The sequence below is a fragment of the Chiloscyllium plagiosum genome, chromosome 36 (genome assembly GCF_004010195.1).
Source record: "Chiloscyllium plagiosum isolate BGI_BamShark_2017 chromosome 36, ASM401019v2, whole genome shotgun sequence".
Taxonomy (NCBI): domain Eukaryota; kingdom Metazoa; phylum Chordata; class Chondrichthyes; order Orectolobiformes; family Hemiscylliidae; genus Chiloscyllium; species Chiloscyllium plagiosum.
In genome coordinates, this window is record NC_057745.1 from 9,830,362 (window position 1) to 9,842,396 (window position 12,035).

The 12,035-nt window shown below is 39.2% G+C and overlaps 1 long non-coding RNA gene across 2 annotated transcripts in view; it reads right to left on the reverse strand.

Annotated features, from left to right (window-relative positions):
* Positions 1–12,035, reverse strand: part of LOC122540936 — a 186,360-nt gene extending 174,325 nt beyond the window's left edge. For both annotated transcript variants that reach the window (XR_006309459.1, XR_006309461.1), the window contains exon 1: positions 11,473–12,035. This is a non-coding gene — a long non-coding RNA (uncharacterized LOC122540936). The remainder of the gene's footprint in view (positions 1–11,472) is intronic.

A 12,035-nucleotide genomic window follows, 5' to 3' on the forward strand; every position in this document is an offset into this window, starting at 1 on the left:
TACTTGTATGGAGGGATTTTATCTGAGAACAGAATTGGCTGTTCTGACTGTCATCGGGTCACTGCCTATCAACACTCTCTTTCTGGGCTCACATCATGAATTGACATTTTGCTGAGATATCTGAGGCCTGCCAGTTACCATGGAATTACACTCTACAATTTAGAAACTTGAGGAGAAACTTGTTGAATATATGTTGTGAAATGCTTCTTTATGTCAATAAAACACCAGCAAGCACTTTTCAGTCAGATACTGTATGCCTGATCAGACATGCAATGACAAGCAGAGTGAAAGCTCCATGTACAGTAGACATTGTGATGAATATTGATTAACAAGTTCAACTCCTACATTTTAAATTATGTTGAATGTTATGCAATCTGCAGTCTATCGATATTTGTGTGAATTATATGCCTAAATGGATTCATAATATATCCTGGAGCTGTTTGTAAACCACCTCCGCTTCACATAGAAAAATTGACATACACTTTTCAATATTTATCTGAGCCAAACTTTATCGCCAATTTGCCATAAATCTGCAACATAGGAGCAAGGATTTGGGCACTCAGCCCTTGAAACTTTTCTGACATTTTTAGGTCATGGTGAACAACCCACTTCAATGCCATATCCTTGCAATCCCAATATCCCTTGATGCCATTACTATCCTCAAATCTGTTAACCAATACCTTGAACTTGTTAAATGACTGAACATCCTCAGCCCTCTGGGATAAAAGAATTCCAAAGATTTACTAATTCTAGGGGGAAAGTATCTCCTCATCTCAGTTCTCAATAGCCTGCCTTTTATTCTAAGGCACTGCAGTCTGGTTCAAGGCACCACAAGCAGGGAAACAACCTTTCTATATCTCTGTCTATATCTTTCAGAATTTCATAAGTTTGTGTGAGGTATTATATTATTCTTTCAAACTCAAGAAACACGGGCCCAGTTTCCTTAATCTCTAATGCAACCTAACAAAGATCTGAAACAAACATAAACAGACATTGATGGAGAAACTCAACGGCTCTGCTAGCATCTGTGGAAAGAAAACAGAGTTAAAATTATGAGTCCAGGAGAAGAAAGGTCACTGGACTCAAAACATTAACCCTGTGTTAATAACAGTGCTCTGCAAAATGTTCTGATGCTCCTGAGAATGATGAAGATGTAGAAGCTACTCTCATTAGTGAAATAGGTGCAATTATATATCAATAGTGTTGTTCTATTATACTTTACAAAGATTTACACAAAATGTTCAAATAAACCCAGATCATTATTAGAAAAATACTGCTGTATTTCACCTGTGGAAAAAAAATAATCCCATGGCATTATTAGTGGTCTGGGATTAATGTTTGATCTGATTTTTGATAATTTCTAAGAATTCAAGATATTACATATAGCTGTTAATATTTGCATGACTGGAATAGAGTACTCTTGATTTTATCCAATGTTTTATATTAAGGTGCCTTTGATAACTAATATTAGTACTACAGCGGAATCTTTACATTTGGATTAGTAAGAGTGAAACAAAACAAGGCCAGGCCACACAGTTGGACAATATTGGTGTGGTGATGGATGTGAATGATGCACTCAAGCATGTCAAATGCTGTTGAAAGATCAAGAAGCTGGAGAAAGGGAAGTGCACCATGGCCACAGTTATAAATACACCATTTGATAAGGCAATTTTGCTGTTTCAGCAGGAGCAGAAACCTATTTGTAGTGACAGAAGAAGGAACAGAACAACTTGATTTATGATGTCTTCCAAATTAGTTAATGTTATGAAACCCTAGGAAGAGGAATGGAAGAGAGAAAACAAATCTAGACAATAACCAACAAAGAACAACTTCCACAGAGACCTTCACATAATCACTGTGAAATAAGATTTGATATTAAACCATATAAAAGAGTAGTCAAAAACTCAGTGGATCCAGTACCTCCTCCTTCTGTGGAGAGAGAAACTGAGTTAATCTTTCGACTCCAATATGATTCTCCTTCAGAATGAATACTCAAGCATCTGCAGGATTTTGTTTTTAAAGATACGTTAAAGGTATAGGTCTCAGAGAGTATCTTAAGGCAAAATAAAGAAAGGGAGGCATGCAGGAGAAATTCCAAAAAGTAAGATTAAGATACTGAAGTAATGGCTACTAATTGAAAGGTGGAAGAAATCAGGAATGTACATGAGTGCAAAATTGGATCAACATTGTATTCTCAATTGATTGCTTGGCTAGAGGAGGTTGTGGATGGAGGATGAGATGAGGCCATAGGTAGATTGGAAATGAGTAAGTCTATAGTGAGATTGGGGTGGCACAGTGACTCAGTGGTTGGTACTGCTACCTCACAGTGCCAGATACTCAGGTTCAATTCCAGCCTCAGGTGACTGTCTGTGTGGAGTTTGCACATTCTCTTTGTGTCTGTGTGGGCTTCCTCCCACAATCCAAAGCTGTTCAGGTTCGATGAATTGGCCGTACTAAATTGCCCATAGTGTTCAGGCATGTGTAGGTTAAATACATTAGTCAGGGGTAAATATAGGAAATGGGTCTGAGTGGGTTACTCTTTGGAGGATATGTGTGGACCTGTTGAGTCGAAGGGCATATCTCCATCCTATAGGAATTCTAATTCTAGAGCTTTGAATTTTTAATTAGCAGTGTTGCTGGATCAGTAGATAATATTTAGCCTACAAGCACAGAGGTGGATTGGTGAATGGGACTTGGTAGAATTTAGGGTATAAGCAGCATAATTTTAAATGAGTTCAAGTTCATGGAGGATTGAAAATAGGAGGTTGGTTAGGAAAGCATTACTGTAGGCAAACCTGGGTGGAATTAAAGCATGTACCCATCAGCATCAATGCAAGTGCTAATGCCAACAGTCATGTAGGCTGCCTGCTTGGTACTACATTGTAGATTTGAAAATATTAAAAATATTGTCAATGCCAGCAATTATATTTCCCCTGTTCATTTTATATGATCGTTTGATAAATATCTTTTGTCCTGGGAAAAATGTAAAATTAAATGTGTTTGTGGCTAAAACGTGGACCCAAGTTAATCAAAATACTCAGGGGAAAAAATCTATATATCTTAGAATGAAAACTTCTTGTAAATATATATTAAATACTGTCATTGCAATATACAGTCTGTATTAAATTAAGCCAAGAGTTCAATTTTCCAAAAATGCATACCGTACAGCCATTTGAAATTTTAAAAATTGCAATTCTGGGAAGCCAATTTATTTCCTCCAGCCTTACAACAATTGCAGTCCATCGACAATGTAATTTTAAACGGTTCTCAGGCAATTCAGTAAATATTAACTATTTTATAACATAACCTCCAGAATGAGAAGATGCAATTTTGTCTATCGAGTCCACTTCATATTGGTTTCCTTTTCCTTCTCGTGAAAAGAACAATCAAGCAGCACAGATAATATTCGTCTAAACCTCTAGCTCGCTTATTAACACATATTGATCCAATTCATTTCATAATCGGTCCATTGACCTCAGAATTAGTTGACATCTGTGAGTGCATATACTTTTTTTTAATAGTCTCTAACATTGCTCAAGGCTTATGACTTTTTACGTGTGTTTTTTTCCAGTGCTTGCAGCTCATGCGAAATGGTGTCTTTTATTTCAAACTTCCCTGCAAGCCTCAACTGTTAATGAAAATTGACAGTCCTGACAGTCAGTCAACGTTAAATTTGACCAAAGGGTTAAAATACAGGAGCTTAGTAAGTGATTGTATTCACTCTCTTAAGATAGTCGTTCTGTCATCTTGCCGAAACACTATTTAAACCTATTGTTGACCAAAAGTGGTTCATAGACCGTTTCAACTTTTCTGATTCCCCCCCCCCGCATCCTTTTTGTTGCATTCTTAATCACTTCTCCAAACTTTATCTCAATATTTCTCTTGTTCGCTTCTGCTGCTCTCCTGCCAAGTCCCCTTGTTATTATACTGTGTTTTTAATTACTTCTAAAGAGCTCCAACTGTGGAAAGCCTTACTTCCCTCAGACTATCAACTTTGAAAACTCATACTCGGCGTCACCTAACGGTCACTGGATTAATTTGTCTAAATACAGTTTTGCATCGTTTGCAGCACAGAAAGAGGTCAGTCCACCCCATTGGCCCATAATAGTGGCCAGCTCCGATCACCTTTATCCATCTCACCCTGCAAACATATTTGATCTTTTTAGTGCATTATTTGCTGTGTAAATTCACGTTCTTTCATCTAGACTTCTCAAGTAAGAAAGGGTACCATCTTCTTCAACTACAAAGGCTTCAACAGACAAATACACTTGAAGTATAACTGCACGACAATCCAGATCCTACTTAAATTGGATACACTGACGTTTCCCTCTTGTGCAAATAGGATGTTCTCCCTGTCATCATATCGCAGTCCTCGAAAACTTTATTAATTGCAAATTTAATTCTCAAATTGAAACACAGTCATCCCAATCTCACTTTCAGCCTCCAATATTTAGGAAAATTCATATGATTCACATTCTAAGTCTGCGCTTTTGCAGTTAGGTAACAACCGGTTATTTCGTTAATGCACCGCCTGTTGATCGTTGAAGCATCCGAACGCTAATCCCAAATTGATCTGAATTCGGGGCTTTGCACTTGGATTATTTCACTGAAGACCCTGCCTCTTTCAAAAACGAACAGTTTATTTGAAGACATCGAGTTCTGTGATGATTGAAGATAATTATATTAAGAAAATACACTCGTTGTGATCACTTTCAATGTACAATCTGCATTTATCAAAATCAATTAATTCAATTTAAACAACTCACCATATTTAATGCAATGACCTGGCCGTTTATTTATTGCTAAAAACAAAACAAAACCTTCATCTATAAATTGGTAAGTACTCAAACTGATGCATCTCTGAAAATGGGATTGTAAAATAATAATCTGAATGTATCAGTATTTTGGTTATCCTAATACATCTTTTTTTAGTAGCACACTGGGTCTAATCTTCTATTTTACTCGTCAGAACATAGGTTTATGCATTTGAGCCATCCACTTGGATATAAAAACCGTCCAAATACAGTTTTTAAAAATCGCACATTGTCAATTCGGTCTGTCATTTTCTCGCACCATTCTTTGAGTAACTTTGCGTGGGATCGGATTGCAGATGGTGGAAATCTGTCAACGCTGGGAGCAAAAGGCCTAGATATTATCAGAGCCGGAACGGATTTAGAGAGCAAAAAAGAACAGAAATCTAAACTGAAAAATCAGAGAGTCCGGAAATTCTGTTGTTTCCTGATAGTGACAATCCATCTCTTCATCAAGTTGTGAATCTGGAATTTTTGCATGCACAAATCACAAACCTTGCAAAATTCCCATATTAATAGCTTTCTTTTAAGAGATTTTCAAGAGAAAAAGTTCTGGTGTTGAAAGAAGTGCTAACAATAGATTATTCCATCACAGAATTAGGCAAAATGTTTTATTTCTCTGGACCCTACCCGATGAGATTATGAACTGAAAATTTAAAAGGTGTTTTCCATACAACTACTCCACGTTTGGTGCAAACCTGGAGACTGACAATCAGATAGTATCCGTATTAATTTTAGGGGAAATATCAAGGTGGTAGCCACACTATTAATGTGGAAAATGAATGCAAACGGTTCCATGTATGTTAACTATAGCCTTTGCCCTGAGTTTTGATATTCTATATACAACCAGCTACCCATGCATCGCTATATTGTTGACATCATAGTAATAACCATCACCCTTAAAAACATCCGGATATTGGAAATCAATAACTTCCTTTTGTGAAAATTACTTGGAACGTTTTAATATCTGTTTATTATAAATTGGACAACGAGTTAAATGAGAGGAGAGAAGGTGCAAGGTTTACAGATCAGGCTGCATAAAGAGATTTTTTTTCAAGGGGGGAAAACAGATGTGTGTGCAATTGGTTGTAAATGGGTTATAGAAAGGGCAATTTGCTTTGAAGACCATAGGCCTAAGTGCCTAGAAAAAGGAGGATTGTGCTGATCTAAAGACGGCATTGTGGAGAACGCTATTGAGTTACTGTACACAGTGCTCAAACGTAATCAGACTAGCAGGTGCATTAGCTGAGGCACAATGACTGCAGTGGAACACGCAGCACTGGCTGTTAATGAAGCGCCCATACTTAGCACGCACGTACACCGTGCCTTTTGGAACCAAAGCACATAAGCAAGAGTGAAATCTCCTCCCTAACAATCTCGTTCAAAAATAAAAACTGCCTTTGAGGTGAAGTCACAGTGATAGGAAAAAGAATTAAATTAATTTACCCATATGGCAGATCGGTGTGGAAATAGATTTTTTAATGTTTGAAAAATAATGTTATCCGATTTTGTAAAGCATCGTCTGTGCTGTGCTTTTAAGCAGCTGTGTTTTTGTGTGTTTGGGGGAGGGGGTATGGAGTTGCTGTCCACGTTCTAGAAAACGGATGAAGCTGCACTGTCAATTCCTGGAGCCCAGGTCAACATTGTCGAGACTATTTCTCAACGTGCTATTACCAAACTGTACACTGGAATCCTTGGAGTAAGATCATATCTGTTCTTAGCATTAAAATGAACGTTCCAGGAAAAAAAACCTGCTGGACTAGTCATTAGATCTGATCAAGATCTGAAAGAGAAAAGGTTGATCAATACTTCCAAAATAACTCTTCGGAAAAAGATACATCTGAAACCTTAACTGCTTTAGGCCCTTCAAAAATTGATTTCCTCCCTGTGTATTAAAGGAGTTCTTAAATGTTTTTACATTCAGATTTTCTGCATTTCTCTTTATTTATAAAGTTTTACATCTCAAATCTTTTTGTTTATCTCCAAATTTATAATAACTAATTACCCGCAATGATCTTCTGATCTGAGTAAAAACAGATTTCTATAAATCATCAGGAAAACGGTCTGCCTGAAATGTCTGTTTTGTTGCACCTTTCATTGCTTCAGCTCAAATCAGAAAAGTAAGATGCTGCAGATTAAAGATATGGCTTATTGAACAGAAGGAGAACTTAGACATCTCATTGGTGGCAATGCCTTTTACATTTATGAATATATTTCCTCATAGTCTCAAATAAACTCGGCGATATCAAAGAAATAATTTCATTATCTATACATACCGGGCCTTTAAATACTAACATAGCTTTATTAATGAGAATTCCAGGTGAATTATCAGGAACTGGGCCTCAAGGTTGAATGACAAAAGTAAACCTATTAGAAAATCAGTGAAGCCAGAGTTTCTACACCTTAGATGGGAGGGACTCAATGTCTAATGCGAAGTCGTTTAAAGCATCATTTGTGAATTATTCACCTTTTCCACTTATAACTGAATTGTGGCACAGTGGTCAGCATTACTACCTCACAGCGCCAGAGACCCGGGTTCAATTCCCGCCTCAGGTGACAGACTGCGTGGATTTTGCACATTCTCCCCGTGTCTGCGTGAGTTTCCTCCCACAGTCCAATAATGCGCAGGTTAGGTAAATTGTCCGTAGTGTTAGATGTAGGGGAATGCGTGCGCTTCAGTGGGTCGCTGTGGACTTGTTGGGCCGAAGGGCCTGTTTCCACACTGTAAGTAATCTAATCATAAGGTTTGAGGTGGCGGTATTGCTGAGAACGATTAAAATGGAGTTGGTACTACTTTTAGGTGGGACAGAAAGTTTGCCCATTGGAACTAAATCTCATTTTCCTCAGTTGGTTGTTGAGTTCCTGTTTCGACCTGAATCCTTTATTTTTTGAGTTTTTCTTTAATTTGCGGGTCACACTGGTTACTTCATGCTCGCTTTAGTGGAGATAGTTTGGCGAGTGTTGTTTGAAGTTGAAATAATGTGACTGCGTGAATAAGTGTTGTATGGAACCTCGGATCTAACTAAGACGAATCAGTTAAGTGAATAAAGAGTGGCGCCTTTGTCCAAACAAATCATGGACCTAACATGTCGATATTTGTCCCTCTGGTACCTTTCACCATTAACGTCACTTCCACTGAATTCCGGTTGATGGCTTTTGTGTTCGAAGTTCTCATTATTACGTATCAATTAATACTGGTTCGGTTCTTTACTCCTGTTCCTCTGGGCAGTGCGGGAAGATAACGTAACCGTTTCTGTTTGGGAGGTTGGTTTTATTTTCTATTGGGCACCATCCGAATTAGTTTCTTGATATTAACAGATTTGCCTACCATTCGTTTTTTTTTCACTATGGCAATATCTGGGTGTTAATGAACGAAGCAACACAACCAATGCGAGGAAAATTAGAAAGAGAGGGTGTAAATGTGACCTGACCATGCCATAAAGCTCGTCTTCAATTAGTTTCCATTTTTTCGTCGCGTTTTCTCGCCAAAGCAACCTCGAAAATCCATCAACTAGCCAGATCACTGCAACATTTACGACGTCTTTCCCTGTTATGGTGTCCTTTCGAGAGTCAGTAATATAGAAGCATGTTGGAACTTATCAAAAATAAAGGAAAGCCCAGTTGCATGGCTCCTAGCCATGTTATAAATGACCAACCTATTAATTTAATTGAGTAATGGGAAATTTGGAAACAAACCGGACGATCGCTTGCCTTGTTGGGATGAATTCCTTTTATTTTTTCCCTCAATTAAACTCACCATGACCCCAGAGTTTGGAGCTGAAAATGTGTTGCTGGAAAAGCGCAGCAGGTCAGGCAGCATCCAAGGATCAGGAGAATCGACGTTTCAGGCATAAGCCCTTCTTCCTGAAGAAGGGCTTATGCCCGAAACGTCGATTCTCCTGTTCCTTAGATGCTGCCTGACCTGCTGCGCTTTTCCAGCAACACATTTTCAGCTCTGATCTCCAGCATCTGCAGCCCTCACTTTCTCCTAGAGTTTGGAGGTCTATCACATAAGGATGATAGGATGTCAATGCTGTCAATAAACAGGCCCGGATGCATAGGTTCCGAGCATCGGGACCCACTAAGACCAATTACCATTTGCTAACACATTTGCTTACACAAAGAGTAGAAAGGGTTTACCCCATGGATTGTGAGGTGAGAAACAGGCAAACATAAAAAGAATGATCCACCCTCCCGTGAAATTCTTGCCGTGTTAAAGAAAACTCGAAGCAACTTTTGATTTTTTTAAAGTATCGAATCCGGGTTCATTTATTGGAACCTATGTAATTACGCTGGATCTCAGGCCATACATAACTCCGATTCCAGGGCGCCATGTTTCTGAAGTGGGCTTTTCACATTCCGGTCACGTAAATATGACAATAAAGGTGAATCTTCAAGAATTTGATTCAAAAGGAGTAAGCAATTGGGGGTTTGGGAGCAGAAATTGACTTGGGGTCAGTTACAGTCGAATTTCCGACTGTTTGGCAGGATTTGGAAATTGGACGATGGGGTTCCTATTGTAATTTAGAGAAATACAAGCGATGTTTTATTAAATCCCATTATTTGATATGCAGGCAATAAGTATTCCAGCACATGAGATGGCTGATGCTAAAAGCCAGGCCGCGTTTACAAACAGTACATTCATTCATTCATTGCATTGCACAAGCGATTGTAGCGTCTATTTGAGTTTGTTACATTCACAACTTTAGGGGCTGCATTTAAGAATCTTCTTCGGGTGAATTGGGAGCGTGAGACCGAAAACTGCACCGTAATACAAAATGGCTGGTTGTGAAATTACCAGCCCTCTTCCGCCTGTCCTTGATAGTGGTGATGAGAGGTGGGAGGAACGGTTATCGACGACATTCCAATTGCAACTCGGCGTCGCATTCCTCCTGCCTGACATCAACCGGCAAACAAACCAAGCGCCGTACTCAGCCCGACTCAACCAATCCTGTCAATTCATTGTCCGAGTCAATGGGAGAAGGGGCTCTCACGGGATACGAAATCGACGTTCATTGAGCTTCTCGTATATGGGTTACAAAAGCCGGTTTTGGAATCTATCCCTCAGTTACAATTGCACAGGCAGGGACTCGGCAAAAAAAAAGTAATTATGAATCTGATGCTTCCCTATGACCATTCATTCACAAAACGCATTGCCTCTCCCAGACGCTATTGCGGAATCCTTCAAATCCGGTTATGGACATAAATCATACAAAACATCGGCAGCGATGCGTTGGATTATTGAGATTCACAACGCAGGTCAAATATCAGGTCCACGCCTGCAAACGGCGGCAAATCATTCCAGGCTTTAACGTGAAGAAGCTGCACTCTTCCACTTTTAATTATCTGGAATCTACCTAAAATGGGCGTTGCTTTCTTGCAAGTAAAGAGAACACGCCGGAGTTAGATTTGGTCTTTCCGCCACTTGATAGTCAGAGTTTGAGACGCGCTGACCTCTGTGTGGTTTGGTGGCTCCAGGGTACACCAGTAAATGAGCACAAAATAAATCCAAGGCTTTCAATCTATTTCCGGTGCAGATAAGCGATCTAACACAATATCCCTGACATGTAAACTATTGGCAAAAGAACTCAAATCAAAATACAACCATGAGCTATCCTAAATACCTAATCTGTATTTAATCCCTGCTCGGATAATTCCAATGTTAAATAACGAATACATCTGTTGACCAATTCAAATTCTAGATGATGTCGTGGAACTGCTCTGAGAATTTATTCTGAATGACTATTTTACCAATCTGTATGTTGTATAAAATTTCTTATAACTTCATATGTGAATATGGGTATAATTTTATCAGCATGAAAGTTGCTGACAACTCAGTGATAATCTGCAGGAGAAAATTATTTCAGTGTAATTTAACTTACTGCAGACTATGAAAGCGCATTTAATGCATTTTCTACCCAACTGGCCGTGAACACTCCAGTTTACTATAATACTTTACAATTCAATTGTTCTACCAGAATGTCTCACGATTGCCTGGTTCAGTTTCCGTTTAAGAGTCAAGATAGAGGTCTATTAATTTGCAAAATAAAAAGAGAAATACTAACTTTTAAAAAAATATCTGTTTTAGGTGAGGGGTGAAGGAACTGCATTAAAGCTGTTTTAAACAAGCTTAAATGTCATCTCCTTCCGGCACTGTCCATTGTAATTTATGTTTGAACTCGTCTGGTGAACCTTGCCCTCTGTCCATTAAAAAACCCTGTAGGGTTAATAATAATCGATTAAACGGATTATCATTCGATTCAGCGATGACACTGTTTAACAAGTCCGTGTTCGAGGAGAGGGGACGGCTGGCTGAGGTGACATTGCTCCGCAAGGTTAGTAATTCAACTCAAGCATTGTGTCAACTTCATTGTGGTACCAGTTAATAGTCCTAGCTGTAGAGGTTTGTGTCGGGTCAACAGTGTCACTACCCAAATAGCAACCGCCAATGACCTCTGATTTATTCAAAAATTGGACATGCCTTTCCTTCCTTCTCAAATGCCAGCAAGCACCATCATTCCACAACTTAGCCATTTAGAGCTCGACTTCTCAATGTCCACACAAGCAGCAACGTCTCTGACCCTAACACACACACCTCCCCCTCCCATCCCCATCCCAAAAGCCAGTAGCCTTAACAAATGCACATGCAGACATTCCTTACCTTTACTCCAGGGTCAAAACGCAATTCTCTGTGCAGTTCCAATTCATCCGACTGCCAACAAGCCAAAGTTGTTGAAGTTTAGAGATCTTTCGTCTCCGCTGATACTGAAAAGTTACCAAACTCAGCGCACCCCACCCCCACTCTCCTTTTTTTTAAAAAAAAACCCATCCCGGCAGCGGCTTGCTGCAACGTGTTGAGCCTTTTTACTCATGACTCGATGCCAATCAGGATGAAATGGGAGTACATATATGATATGGCAGATATTTCGGCTACAGCATAATTTGTGTCCCAAAACCACAACAGTGCGCTTTAAGTTTGATGCACAGGCGCCCAGACAGTGCCAAGTACAGGGTAGGAATAAAGAGCAATTGTTGGGACGGACAAAAGGCCCGAGACGGGGACGAGCATAGCTCTCAATAAAGCCCACGAACTTGCACTTGAACTTGGCTGTCCATTCTGTTTCAAACTCGCCACAATTCCATTTGAAGCATTCAGTAATGTAATAGCTGAACATTTCTAATCAGAAATGTTACATGGATCTTCAGTTATCCATAGTTTTCAAT